General features: G+C 39.5%; 1 protein-coding gene across 8 annotated transcripts in view; it reads left to right on the top strand.

Annotated features, from left to right (window-relative positions):
* The window catches only part of dlgap4b (discs, large (Drosophila) homolog-associated protein 4b), a 116,188-nt gene that overhangs the window by 56,306 nt on the left and 44,498 nt on the right, over positions 1-15,384 (top strand). For 5 of the 8 annotated variants that reach the window (XM_069711365.1, XM_069711417.1, XM_069711398.1 and 2 more), the window contains exon 3: positions 5,553-5,656. The exons of 1 other annotated variant lie outside the window; for it this stretch is intronic. The gene's annotated coding sequence lies outside the window, so the exon portion shown is untranslated. The remainder of the gene's footprint in view (positions 1-5,552; positions 5,657-15,384) is intronic. 2 more of the 8 variants (XM_069711382.1, XM_069711374.1) reach the window with 2 other exon arrangements.

The raw sequence follows: 15,384 nt of genomic DNA on the forward strand, positions 1-15,384 counted from the left end.
AATCCCGCCTGGCAGAACAGAGAAATGCATCAAATAGGACTTCTTATTCTCAGTAAATCCGTCTCAACTGTTTCCTTGTCCTGAAGCTCCATAAGTCCAAAGAGTCTCTGACATGGAGGTGTTATCCGTATGAAGGAGCTGCCAGAAAAGAATACTTAAAGCAGCACCCTGACTTTTACTTTGGAATTGAGATATCAAAGAAAGAACCATCAAGAACATTGTTTTAAGTGTGATCAAAAGGCTTCGAGCCCGTTGCTCCTTGTACACCCAGAAGACGTAGCAGGTATCATTTCACTGGGGGAATATGTATTACTCGCATTACAATAACCTCACAGTATATTCTGTGGATTATGAATAGTGTGATGATAGGCACACAAAGACTTGTGATGCTTTGGGACTTCAGCATTGTGCCTTGAAAAGAGATCAGAAGCTCTGCTGCATTGAAATTAAGAATCATCACAAATTTGCAGAAATTACAACAGCCAAGTATTTAATGAAGCAAAGTCACATCATCCCACAGGAAGCACAGAGAAGCCCTTCTTTATAGAACAGAGGACGTGTGATAACCATATTTTTAGTACAGCAACAATATGCAACTAATTTTTACCAAAGATAAAGTATCATCAAATACACTGACTTATAGGGAGAAGGACACCTCCTTCATTCCCACTTCACTCCCCAAACGTTGTTTCTGCTCTGCGGGAGGGTCAGATCTTTGAGTAAAAGCACTTCTTGCTTTGAGCAGCTTATTGAGTTTCCTTACTTTGCCGTCGGCCGGCTGCAGGTGACGGGAGACGTTTCTGGTCTTCTTGTTGAGGCAGGAAACTTTTTCAACCAGCTCCAAGGTCTTGGCAGTCAGATACTCCAGCACGCTGGCACCTTGGCCTTTGCGCTGGCTTTACTGCTACACATCCAAACATTTTCAAGTTTCTTATTTCATCCTACTTAGCAGTAGAAAAGAACGGTGGCTACGCACCATAACCCGAGATTCTACAGGTATAGACATAACCACTCTCAGCAAAAGTTACAAATTGTTGCTTTTGGTAAATCCATTGAATAACAGTAACAGCTAAAATCGTATTACAGCCATGCCCCCAAACGTACCTCCTTCTGAGGCCTACAGGTATCTGACGATGGCACTCTGACTTGTGAAGCAAAATTATTGACTTTGTATTTCATTAGAAAAGTTTACTCTTTTTGAATGGAAATCTACTGGAACCAGAGGGTTTTTAGAGCAATCCCGTAGTGGCCCTCAGTGGTATTGCATTGTAAGGCACTTCTGCATTGGCTTCATATTTCATACCCAGAGACTACATCCACTTTTGTATACAGTCTATGTTCTAAACACAAATTGATTTCCATTCATTTAAAGGCAAAGTTTTGCAGTCAGAATTACATCAAGGAGAATATGTACATCTGTAACCAGCACAATTCAGAGTGACTCCACTTGCAGTGATTGCTAAAAAAAAAAAAAAAAAGACAATGCTGTACAGTCACTGCATTAGACAAACCAATCAAGCAGTTCCACTATATCAATGCAATTACTTCCCAACATTTTACAATAATTTTGCCATCCCAAACATCTCATTTGTAATCACAGAGTTATTCCGAAAAAAGCCTGAAAACATCAACATTTTCCTGATTTCCATAATCAAAATGTATTTTTCAGATGGTAACAGATGAATTTAGTTGTTCTCAGTACCAGCAGCAACTGATCATTTTCTTGTCCCTTCAGGCCAAACAACTGACTAACGAAGTGATTATCTCAATTTCCAGCATAAAGAAATCTCTTGTGTATTCTCGGAGGAGCACCTGCGCAGTGGTACAGCCTTTTTTCTGCTGGTCGGCAGCACAAGTGCTCAAAGATTTTCCAGATGTCTGCTTCATGCCAGTCGTTACTGGGAAGAAAAACACAAAGCAGACTGCAGGGCACACATGGACCATTTAGAGACCATTATTCTGCAGAAAAGTTCATTGAGACCATTCTGTACTTAGCCTAGATTCCTATCCCCTCCCTTCTGCCCCCTTTTCTGCACTTAATGTGGTTTACTGAAGCTACTTTGGCATTATGTCTGTGAAAATTGGATTGCATTTTTTTTTTTTTTTTTTATTAAATTAGGGATTTTGAAAAAAAAGTGACTTTTTAACCCAGTGAAGTAAGTTCTCTGCAACTATGGCGTCCTTTCCAGGTCAAACGAGCAAGAAAATGTAATTCTGACACATCCCGTCTTGGATGTACAATAACCTTGAGGGTGTAAAATTAATTACAAGTCAGTGTGTCACATGTCAGGTTTCTAAAATGTTCATGAATATATTCAGTATTTGATTTTTGCTATTTTTAGACTGCATCCTCCCTGCTTTGGTCTCTGAGGCTTCAGTAGCCATCACAACATGTAACTTGCAAGCGTCTTTAAATCAGCGCTGCTGTGAAAAGGAAAAGGCTAAGTACCGCTTAGTTAAAGCTGAAACCTGTAATATTGCAGGCAACTAATCCGTTGCTGCAAGCCAATATAAATAGCACAAACAACTTGAATAAAAGCTCATAACCACACGTGCTGCCTTCTTGCTCGCTGGCTTAACAGGCCATTGTTGCGGCTCAGTAAATGCAGCACTGCTGTCACACTGAGTGGTCTTTCTTTATCTGTGGGCATCCCATGGGCTTTTACAGTAGGCCAGCCTGTTCTTGTCCTACTTTCCCGCATTCCCGCACGCCTGTCCTCCCTCCTTGTTGTCTGTTAAATGTGACGTGGTGGTTCTCCTTTCACCGACCTCTCTGGCTCCAGCATAGCCACTAGCCATGGAGATTGGGTGGCTTGGTCTGCACCCATTCATCTTTGCTTCTCTGAAATTCAATTCCATCCTCTCGTGCAAGCATCCCCACTGACACTCATCTGTCTTTTTGCTTCCCATAAATCTGGGCCGTTTGGTCAGGTGCTGCAAGCACTTCATTTGTTTCAGTTAGGGTTTTATCTCCTCAGCCCTCTTTCTTCCATTCTCGGTTGTCAAACAGGCCAGGCTGCTTGTCTATAACTCACAAAGGACCTGGTGACGTCATGTTCAAGTCTAATATTGCGGTGGCAAGAGAGAATGAGGTTTGACTTTTTGGCCAATAAACCAATAAACAGGATGTTAAATTGAGAATTACTGCCATAGCCGGGTTGTTGGCAGTACCTTCGGCCATATTCCAGACAGGGGTAATAGCATCATTGGTAATGCTATGGGTATCAATGGCCTGTAATTGAATGTGGCTTATTCAGTTACCCATATAGTATATCTACGTCTCCCACCGGGGCTTGGAAACTGTCTCCTGAGGTTCACCCTGCAATAAAGACAGCAGAGAGTTTAATAACAGCGATAGCAGTTTAATGGCTGTTACCTGCCAGCATAATTGAAAATGTTCTGTGTCATATTCCATCTTTGTTTTCAGTGATGTGATTGTATTCACACCTCGTTATATCACGGAAGACTTAACTAAATCCCCGCACGTCTCTCTGATGTTTTTATTGTATACTCCCCTCACCACATGGGAGATAATCGTGTTACCAGTAAGACCAAACACTCACACACGGTGGTTGGCCTGGAAACTTGTTAACCTGAGGCGAACCTACCGTTACCCACGATGCCTTTCAGCAACCTTGCTGCGAGGCAGAATGGCTCCAGTGTTCCCTGGTATCTTCACTGACATGTATTTGTGTCGACCGTTTACAGAGCTTGGCTCGGAGCTGTTGTTGCACTGCTGTAGTTACTGACAATGTTACATAAGCTCAGACCACACATTGACATGCCTATAGAGATCCAGTGTCTGTCTGCCTGTCTGTCACTGGATTTCTCATGCTAACAGCAGAGCTCTAGAAATAGCAGTGGTCCTAAAATCCATCATGTTCATGATTCATATGTGATTACTGACTTTTCCTCTGGAGCCAGTGAAGTCTCTCAACAACTGGCAGGCTTCTTGGCAGACGCCAGGTTTAAGAGGATTGATGCTCTTCCTTAATTTACAAATTATATACAAACTATAAAACCCACGCTCCTTGCCCCTCCCTTCAACCCCCTCTTCTGTGCCAATACAACTTTTTCCAATATAAGTGTTTCAATGGCAATGTTGTCGTTTTCATTTGCAGGTTTTGTTTTCCATGCCAACTTTTATTTTTATCGGCAAAGTTAAATGTCACTTTTCTATGCCCATACATGTTTACATGCTAAACTAAGATTTTGAACAGGGTTGACCAGCTGAACATCAGCGTGTTTGCATTGTCATTGTTCTTTTTTAAGTTTTGATTAACAAAATGATGATTGTCATTGAGAGCATGTTAGCATTTTAGTAAAGTGTTTTTACTGCCTCATAGGGTCAACAGTTTTGCTTTAGACTTTTTTGTTTCAAACAATAACGGAAATCTGTTGATACAAATGTCAGTCATGATTTTTTCTTTTAGCCATTCAATTTGCCCTGATTTGGTTTCTGTTCGCACCTTCCTGTCACTCTGACCCAGCCACTTCCATCTGCCTCACTTCTCCGCCCCTTCGCTCTCCTGCTTCTACTCTGATTATCAACCTCTTCAGCATATTGCCGCCTTCAAATGGGGTTGTGTTTACTGTGCCTTTGTGTCATGCACTTGAGTCCCTCCTCTGTGACTCCTTACCGATGTCCTTCACTGAAATGATTGCACTGAATTATTGGCCTTTGGGGGAAATCTCTATCTATTCATAACTGAAGGATAACTTCTGGGGATAAAACTACGCTACACGCTGCCAGATCTTTGTAGTTGGAAAGAAGACTGAGGTTTGTTCTCCAGCTGATACATTCAAATGGGTAAAATTCTGATTCCTGCAACATTTCTGGCAGTAAAGAGAGAACCAGCTGTAGGTTCTTAGCATGCCTCTCTGAAATGGGACTTCACCTGGAACCTTCCATGTTCTCATGTGATTGACAGCCAGTGGCCCATTTAACCAGAACACCCAGTCTATAGAAAGTGCTGTTTTATAGGCTAATACTGTATAATAAATCAATTATAGACTGGATGATATCCTCATTAAACATTGGCTGCCTTTTGAATTAATCCCTGATGAAACATTTATGAAACAAATAAGCCCACAAAACAACGTTCATTCACATAACACACAAGCTTCTGATTCTAAGATGACGATATAATAAACTGAAGTCTAAATGCATTACATGCTGCCCACATATAAACACATAGACAGACGCAAGAAGTCACAAAATGGAAAGCATTTTTGTTATCACCCTCAATCACATAACTTCATGAAGGTACTGAATAATCCCTTTATCACTTCATATTCATGCACTGAGGCAACAGAGATTTAAAAAAAATAAAGCACTTAAAAGCACTGAAGAAATGTCATGTTATTCCAAGTCACTATTTCCATCCTTAACCGCACCTCCCTCACTTCTCCGTCTATCCATCTGTCAATGAATCGCTAAAACAATTGTCATCTGTGTTTGTGTGCCTTATATAGTATATATAGTTATTATGCATGTGGTATGTGATGCCAAAGAAGGTTTTAATTCTCTGTTTCTGTCTTTGGATTTTCAGCATTGTGCTGCAGTTGGCGCCCCAGAGATACAGACAGACTGACAGACAGAGAGAGACAGGTGTTGTCTGCCTTCAGTTCCGCCTCCTTCGTCCCTCGTGTATGTGTGAGTCTGTTAACGTGCAAGTGCACGTCCTCGGATGCATGTTTCTGTGTATTTGTGGGACTGTGAACGTGTGTCAGTGTGTATGGCTTTTGTGTGTTTTAGTTTATGTGTACGTAATCGTGCACATGTACAGTATGCTCAGTGTGTGTGTGCGTGTGTGTGCGTGCGTGCGTGCGTGCGTGCGTGCGTGCGTGCGTGCGTGCGTGCGTGCGTGTGTGTGTGTGTGTGTGTGTGTGCGTGCGCGCGCGTGTGTGTGTGTGTGTGTGTGTGTATTACCTGAAGGCAGTGCATCTTTCTCTTGAGCCAGATCCTGCAGAGCTAGCATGCTGCTCTCACAGTCAGCTTGCGTTTTACCAGCAGTCTCCATTTATACCGTCTGCCACTCGACTGTCAACCGCTGAAACCTACAAGGATTCTCAAGCGCATAAGAGAAACATAATTATATTTAATGTTTTAATGTGCAACACAAAGACAGCTACTCACAACCCAGACAATCCAACCTCACAGGGTAGATTATTGATGTTGGCTGGTTGGTCCATGATTGTTGCAGAATATGTCTCGTAATCTTTAACATATGTGGTAGTTTTTACTTTATAATTGCTCTGCATTTTTCTATATGGCAACAACAAAACTTACAAACAGTTGAAAAAGAGATATTGATTGACCAAGAGGGAGCTCTGCAAAGCTTGAGCGGAGTACGTGAAACGAGGGACTTATTTACTCTAGTTAAGGGGTCTCTGATTGATTCAGACAGCAGATTGACTGGTACCTTGTGATTCTAGGAGATGAAAAGCAACAGACTTCTCCGTCAACAACCATTTTCCTCCAAAGGTCCCTTCAGATCTAAGTTGCTACATCACAATTACAGAAGCAAAAAAAGAACATGTCTTGTTAAAGAGAAATTGTGTCGACTATAAGAGTTGGATTTAGTGTATTCTCAAAGTTTTATATTAATAGCTCAAATAATGTATGCTTCCTTGTTGTATAGCAGGTTTTTTTTTCCTAAGTTGTTGTTCTGAGCCGTCATGCAAATAGCCACAATCAGTCGAGTTCCACCGGCACAGTGCAAAGTTTTCTCAACTGCACCCACAGCAAGGCAAATTTGTTTACCTGACCAACTAAAGAACCTCAGCTAAGTCTGCGATAAACACAATGAATTTCTAATTACTTCTTCACAAAAAAGCCTCCCGCTGGTTCACCATTTGAAAGCTTTAAATGTGAGGCAGCCACAGCAGGAAAGGTTCAGTTTGTGCAAGCAGTAACTTAACACAGCTGAGGTATAGCTGAAAGAGGGAAATAAGACTGATATGTGAATGTACAGAGATAAAATAAACTCCAAACCACTGAGCTTCCAGAATAATCTACAATCATTTTGAGAGTTGGTTATGAAGAGGCTTTTAAAAACACCTCTCTACTGAATGTCCAGCTCAGGTTGGAGGCTAAGGACGAGTTGGGCAGAGTCTGCCCTGCTATTTAAAAACATAAATTAGGCCATCGGTTATTTCTTTTCTACCGTTATTATCTGGCACTATATCATACTATAGTAAAGATATTATCAAACAAATATTGAATTTTTATGAATTTTTATTTGTTGTGGTCCATTTTAACAACAAATCTGCAATGCACAAGTGCACTAATGTAGATTTTAAGTAATTAAAATGAGATTTAATTTTTAGTAGCATCCGCAACAGAGTAATAAAAAGTTATGCAGCTAAATTCTAATGATTTACTTTCCTTGTTTTAACTCAAAGTCTAATAAAGAATCTTCGTCTAGCGCTGACACTGCATTCTCTGTAGACCAAATGGTTTGTTAGGTACTTTTGGGGCCAAATTGTAAACTCATGAAAGCTCTACAGATTTGCAAGAGCAGAAACTTGGCATCCAGGGAAGTAGTTTTATTTTCAACTTATTCCTGCATGACATTTTAGCCTCGAAGATTGCCAGAGCTGGCTGTTTTTTCCACCGCTTTCTCTCCCTCGTTCTCTCTGTGCTCCATCCGCTCACCCAGAGCATGGAGGAAGTTCAAAGAAAGAACACAAAAACAGACGGCAGTCCTCAAACACTTTCTGATGTGCTGCAGTGCAGTTCTGTGCTTTCATTGAGATCTAGTAGAAGTCCTGAAATCATAGAAATGTATCTCAGTTCAAGTTCTGTAAACAGTTCAATTTCTCCCAAGTAATGAGAGAAAAATTAAAGTTACGCTTTTACTAATAAATTGTGCCATGATTTAGATTTTGCTATTACTTGCAATGTAAGCTTAAATATGAGTAAGGCTCTACAGCCTGCAAAGTTGCAGCCTTGTTGTTCAGTAGGTCACACTGTAACACCTCAGCGTACAATAGGTGCACAATAATTAAAACTAGAAAAGAAATTCGTACCAAACACCAGCTTTGGAGTTCTCCATAATATTATAATAGGTTTAATTTATACCAACGTAAACACTCTCCAGTTCCCACCTTATTCCTTGATTGTTGTTGACTGTTAATTGAGTAGAGTAATGCTATACATTGCGGGTCATAGTAAAGTTCTGCTGTGAGGAATGTGTTAAGTGCCATGAAATAACCTGTGTTGTGATTTGGCGCTATATAAATGAAATGTAATTGAAATTGAAATTTCATTTAATTTCGTTACTGATATGTTTGGTTAATTTGAATAAAAAGAGCAAAAGAGAGTGAGTTTAACATTTTTAATGTAGCTTTTCTGCATTCCTCAAAATTCAGTGATGTTGAAGATCCAGGAGACAAAACCACTTAAATCAGTGTTAACAATGGAACATCTCTGCACACAGGACACTTAAATCCAGGGACATAATGTAGCTGAGAATAACTGAGAAACACTATCTGGGAAATGCCGGCTCCTTATTCTTCAGCAAATTGTGATTACATCTATTGACAATCTTTTAATCACTAAATCATTTCTTTTCATTAAGTAACAGAGGGCGGCTGTTTTTAAAGCTGCCTCTGCATTCTGCTGCAAGCTCTTTATTTCAAGATCAAAGGGATTCAAATTGTTAATTTTTTAAATTAACATTAATAAATGAAGATAATGTTGGCACTTGTTTTGTTGTCATATGCGCACACACACACACACCACGCACACACCTTTCATCATTGCAGTGACCACATTTAATCCAGTTGCCGGATCGGCTGCCAGCTACTGAGTCATTAGCATAATTATAATATGCAGAGATTTTGGGAATGAGCGTGTCACTCTTTCCAAAAGCGTTGTCACACTGCCTCACTTGTGCGATTCATTCCCACTTAAGTTGCCTCCCATCTGCTCACTCAATACTACAAATTGTATAAGTAGGAGAAGTTCTCATCCTCATCTTGATGAAATGGCCCAACAAATTTCTAAAGCACTCTCGCATCCTTTGGCCTTCTCACCAGCCTTTCCCTCTTCAGCCTGATATAGTTTGTTTAAATGTGTGGATAAGTTACATGTCACAACCAGAGCCTTTGAATCATCAGTGATTTGTGATTTCTTGATAAGTCCTCTTGTAATTTAATTTCCTGGTTGAGAACAAAAAAAAACCGACTGTTTGATTTATAACAGGTTACTTTTGTGTTTTTATCTTCATTCCCTGCATTATTTTCAATGGAACAGATACAAATGGAATAAAACACATATTTGTCTTATGATAACATGTTATGTCTCGTGTAGGTCAGTATAAATTATGGATATTTGGCTAGAATTGAGTAAAACTGTGCTTTCTCTCATAAGAAATAATCTCTTTTCATAATAACACTCACATTTGATTCAAATTTTAAACATATTTAGTGAAATGACTTAAACTTCATGAGTAACTATGGAGGTAAACAAATGGCTGTATTTTCCTGCAGGTGCATTTTTGAAGCCATTTTATGTTTTGCACCTGATTGTGTGTATGCTGATTAAGTGGTTCACTACAATCTTGGTGCTCATTTTTGCATGAAATTGCATTAGCGTTAAAACCTGCTCAGACCACCTCTTATCAGAGCAGTTTTCCTGCCTCTAGTTGGCAGAGGCACACGGACCTCTCCAAAATACAAATAAAAAACATGTATTTATTTCAAGTGCGGGTATTCCCCCCCCCCCATTTGCTACATTTGTTCCACATTTTTTACAGTTATTGAGGAAGATTCTTCAGTGTGATATCCACACGAGTGCAGTACAGTGACCTGGAGTTTGTGTTTGATGAACGTGCTGCCTACGACAACCTGAAGCATGTTTGGTCTTTTCTGTAGCAGCAGGAATCATATGTGTCAACTGCAGTTTCTGACTAGAGAGAGTGTCTGTGCATAATTTGAGAGGAGCAGCAAGTCCATCAATTATTTAAATCTCCTAATATAGTGTCAGGATCAGTGAAGACTTAAAGGTAAATATCTGTGAAATCCTGTGGAGCTGCTCTTGTGATGAGTCCTGAACACAAACAAATCTGTGCAAACATTTCTATTCAAAAGCTGAAGTCCAAACTGCACCAAAATTTAAAAAAAAAATTCTCTCATCAAGAGCATTACAACACTGAGTTTTCTGTTTTGGCACTTACAGTCGTATTTTATTTTTTTTAAATGTAACTGTTGCTTCTATGCATGTTAGTTTATCAATTAGGGAAATGCTAAATATTGTTTGATATTCACTGGGAACAATTCGACTGTTATTCAAAGACACTCGTACAGGAAGAGAAAGAAACACTCACATCATAAACTCCAGCTTGACGAATGCCATCAAAGAGATCCTCACCTCTGACTAAGCTGATGAGGAGCATGTCTGTAGATTCAACTTTGAGATGAAGGATATTGTTTGCTCTACATGTCAAACATTAAAGTTACTTCTTCAGGCGGCAAAGCTAGTTATTGATTGTCTGTGGACGGACCTTCTATTCTGTGCTTTTCTCTTTAATCATTGTTCCTGGTTGTGGGAGATTTATGATATACTAGCCTTACATCTTCCTCATTTATTTCTTTTGAAGGAGTTCCGCACAGAACTTTTTGATGGTTGTGTTCATCTTTGCACATTTTTGCTCCTTTTCTTGTTTAACGGTATTTGAACAACAGCTTTTAGGTGCATTATCGCCACCTTCTGGCAAATTAACACATTACTACCAGGGACTAGTAAAAACAAGGGGAATATGACAAAACAATACTCGTATAGTGTTTTCTGTTTTTAGTTTTTTATTGACTATCCCTAAATTTGAAAATCATGACCCATCACGATCATAAATATAATCAGTTACACCACAAAATGATCCCTCATACCTGTGCCTACTCCACACTGGCAAAGCTCGACACAAACAGTACCTGCAGTTGTCTCTGAATCAATTTGGGTCCTGGCCTGTTAACATTTGTCTCTGTCTCCTGAAAATTACATCTCTATACAGCTCAATTATTTTCCCAGATGCAGTGTAATCGCTGGCCAGATTGAGTGAGAGGCAGCATTTCCTTTTAATAACTGAAGTGCCACATTTTTAACCCTCGTGTTGTCCTCGGGTCAAAATGACCCACAGCTGTGTTCAACCAAGTTCTATTTTATTTCTATATTTTTATATTTTTTTGGGGATCATTGGTCATCATTCTTTAAAGAAACCCTCACAGCCTCCTTGTCACCAATGATCCCAAAAAATATGAAAATAAAATAGAACTTGGTTGAACACAGCTTACGGGTCATTTTGACCCAAGGACAACACGAGGGTTAAACTGCGTCAGAATCAGCAGGAGGTGGTTGGAGTGGATTGTAAGTGTACAAAGGGCACGACCGTCACACCACAGAGCAACAAAAGCACTGGTTAAACATAAATACTCGTGTCTCCAGTCACTGTAGATTGTTTCTGGATTAAAGTATTTAAACTTTACCAAATACTGTGAGAACTTCAACATGAAAATGTTGAACAGTGTTGTTACTGTGAGTTGAAGTAGTAGCAAAACATTGTATATTTTAGGTTGGAAAAAAAAGGATGTCTGTGAAAATATTGCTGATATATTCAGTTCAGTATCAACATGCAGCTTGCCATGATTAACGTGTCCTCGTTTAATTTGTAGAAAACAGTTGCACTTACGTGTCTTTCAAAACACATTTGCTGTTGCACTTAGTTGTATAGAAATGTCAATTCTAGAAGCTGTAATATGAGCTCTGCCCTGACTGATAATTAAACACATCACCTGCATGTTGGGCAGTGAAAACAAAAACTTGTGGAGCAGGAGACTGTGAAGTGCTCACAATGACATGTGGACATGATGTTCAGTCTTCCATCAACAGCAGACAACAACTCCAGAAGCTAGAGGCCAAACTCCAGCAGAACAACGTGAGGGAGGTGTGGACCGGTATGAAGGAGATTACTGGGTTCAAGGGGAGAGAGAGAGAGACAACCAGGGGGCTCCATGGAGAGGTCCAATGAGCTAAACTGTTTCTTCAACAGGTTTAGTTCACCACTCTCATCTGTCTCCTCCACACCTCACACCTCCCAAACACCTCTGCTGCCTTTATAAAGTAACTATCTATCTATCTATCTATCTATCTATCTATCTATCTATCTATCTATCTATCTATCTATCTATCTATCTATCTATCTATCTATCTATCTATCTATCTATCTATCTATCTATCTATCTATCTATCTATCTATCTCAGAGTGGTGTATAATAATATTTTTGGTGTTATGTATTATTTTTTATTTGGAACTTCAGCCGCTGTCCTTTAATTACACCTGGCGCTGCTTTTATTGGTGGATAAGTGGAGACGTGTCTGGTCTAGTAGTCATGTATTCAGTCTCTGTTCCACACTGCACCAACCTGCGCCTGGCTCGCCTGGTTTGTCCAGGGCCTGAAGTCACCAAAATTGCAAGCATTTTATGGAACACCATTTGTGTTTGCGCTAACAGATTTTGCTAAATGGACCTGCTTTCCTAAGCATGGTATTGCCAGACCATAATTCACCGCATGGAACTGTGGGTCTGACTACGCTCCATCGCCTTGTTAATTTTGCAACTATTGGAGCAGCCTTTAACCAATCAGTATTGACCACGGAAACTCTATCACCACTGCAACTACATTTAGAACAAAAAAACACTTGACTTTAAGGTTATCATACTTAGCCACCACCTCTGATCACTGATTTGTCTGCCCATCAGTACAACTGAGCCAACATTGATGCGGACAGGGTGACCACACTATCCACACATTGAAGAAAACAAAAGCATTGAGCCACAGTTTGGCCACGACAGGCTAGTCTTCCATAACAGTGTTTGAAGTTGGAGTTTGGTGTGGCCTGAACTGCTACATTTGGTTTTCTAACAGAGGATAGAAAGTGAATCCAGGAATGTGTTGGTTCATCTAGAATTTTCACTGTAGTCAAAAACAAAATCAACAGGGTGCTGCAATATGAATGGAAAGAGCTGCCATATGACAATCATTATAACAAATTTCTTGTTAGCTTTTAACAACCTGTTCAGCTAATTTATGAGAGATGATAAACAGAAGTCCCTCTTCAACCAACATCACTCTCTTCGGACAGACCACAACGACCCTAAAGAGCTGCTCATTACAAGCCATCATCAGGTTTAGTTCTGCATAGCAAAATGTGTTTCTGTATGTTAAACCGGCAGCTCAATAATCTTACAACAAGCATAATCAAGCTGTTACACAGTACGTTGCAAAAAAATAATGTTTTCTTTCCAAGTATAAACTGCATTTTTCTTGCTGTAAGATCTCTGCTGTGGTAAAAAAAAATAATTAAAAAAAAATAATCCTCAAACATCAATGCAAAATCTGAAACATCTAATCTCATGTAATCGCTTCTCAATTGAGGCCAATTTCCATCAGGACTTGCATTGCATGCTGTACGATGCATTCCATCCCTGAGAGAGATTCTTCACAGCCACTGAGCAGATATTCATAATGCATTCCCTAAATGAAGAGCACAATCAGCAGATCCCTCCACCCCGATGCTTCAATCGGTTTCCCAATCTCATTTCTAATTTATTTTACTCTGCCCCAACAAACCTGCTGCTGTGAAATGCAGTTTAACACTAATCCTTCAAATTTGCGGTGGGCAATGAAGCGAGGCACGAGTGGTTTGGCATTGTTCCCAATCACAGTTCAATCCCCAAAACTCCCATGAAGTGCCCTTCATTTGTCTTCTATTCAAGTTCATGGGTGCTTTATGAATGGGGTTCAAAATGTAGGAGTATCTGTTCTCCAATGAAGTGAAAGGAATCCGAATGTTTTCCTGATGTAACTTCAGCTGTGCAGCTTGGGCCAGTGTCATTTACTTCTTTTGCCATTGGTTGTAGTGGTTTCTTTAAAATCACTTTTACTTTGTGTCAAATAATGCGACCCATTTTGACAATAGTTGTTGTTCCAAACTATGTTGGATTATGTTTTTGTTCTTGTCATTTACATTCTTTTGAATAACACTTTGAAGCCAATATGAGATGACCTTTAACACTTTTAAGAGGTGCGTGTCTTTGCAATTTTTCTTGACATTTTATTGCAAAAGGTCACAGCACTTTTGATTGTGTTTGTTGAGTCTGTCCCAAAAATCAAAGCTAAGTAATCACAGTGGTGGGACTATTTTTACAAATTTTATAATGGTTGTGGATGTTCAGGGCAGAGCGTTGTGCCTAAAGCGGGTTCTGAATAGTGTGGCATAAAGAACATGACATTTTGTGTTGCCTCCACTTCTAGGTGTGGCTGACAGGCAGCCAGTTCATCCTTCAGTATCATGTTTTAAAGGCAACCAGAGGGACAGCTTCACACTTTAAAGCCACCACTTGGTTTACGATGCAATATGAGGGCCACAATATGGGGGTAAAAAAAAAAACAGTAAGAGGAGGAAGTTGAATGTGTGCAGGTGTAATCATCGATAACCTCTGTCCATTACCAGCTATTTCAGTTTGCACAACTGCAGCCAACTCTTCCAGACACAATTTTCAGAAAAATCTCCTTAAAGTCCTAATACCATTACCACTTTGTGATTAAAAGAGAAAAAAAATTATTGTTACTAATACCATTTCTGAATTTCACCTTTCGAAGGGATTTTGTAAAAGCACGTATAAAAGCTAGTGGTTGGATTTATTCTCAAAAGTTTTACTTACATTTTTAAATTTGTCATATTTGGTTTCATTTTAAATTAATCTTCAATTCATATTCATAGTTTGGTCAGGATTATCTTTTATTTTTATTTTCATTTTAATTGTCTACCCTCGTACCCTTTTGGCACCTGGAATAGATACTCCGATATCAGAATATGACAAGTTGCTGGTGATGTTGAAGGGAAATTTGGCCATTTTTATGTGGATGTCCACTCAGTGTGAATGATCAATTCCTAAGTGGATTGTGTATATTAATTTGTAATGAATACTTGTGTTGTTTATGCAGCATCCACTTTCGTTGTCTGCTTCATGAATGCTTAGAAAATCAAAGAGAATATCGGGAGTTTATCACACTTTGTTAAAGCGAATAAAAATGTGTCCCAAAACACTGAACACAGCTGCATTTGAATTTTAATGTCAAGGTTATACCTTTCAACTTGCTGTATATTTGAATACTTGTGGGACTGAGGGAACGAAGGCATCTTCTAACTGAATTTTTGAGTAAAAGAAATCAATCCATAATGCAAAATATGAGTTCTGGGATGCGGTTTGATGCATGACCTCATTGAGATCCACATACTTTGGCACTTGTCAAAGAATGGGGCCTTTTGTAGTCGGTGCTAAGAAGCTTCTTTCCTCCGCTTAACATATGCATCAAGAG

The sequence above is a fragment of the Brachyistius frenatus genome, unplaced genomic scaffold (assembly GCF_029030835.1).
Source record: "Brachyistius frenatus isolate BFR_SWC_R1_liver_20210118 unplaced genomic scaffold, ASM2903083v1 Contig_4, whole genome shotgun sequence".
In the NCBI taxonomy this organism is placed as follows: domain Eukaryota; kingdom Metazoa; phylum Chordata; class Actinopteri; family Embiotocidae; genus Brachyistius; species Brachyistius frenatus.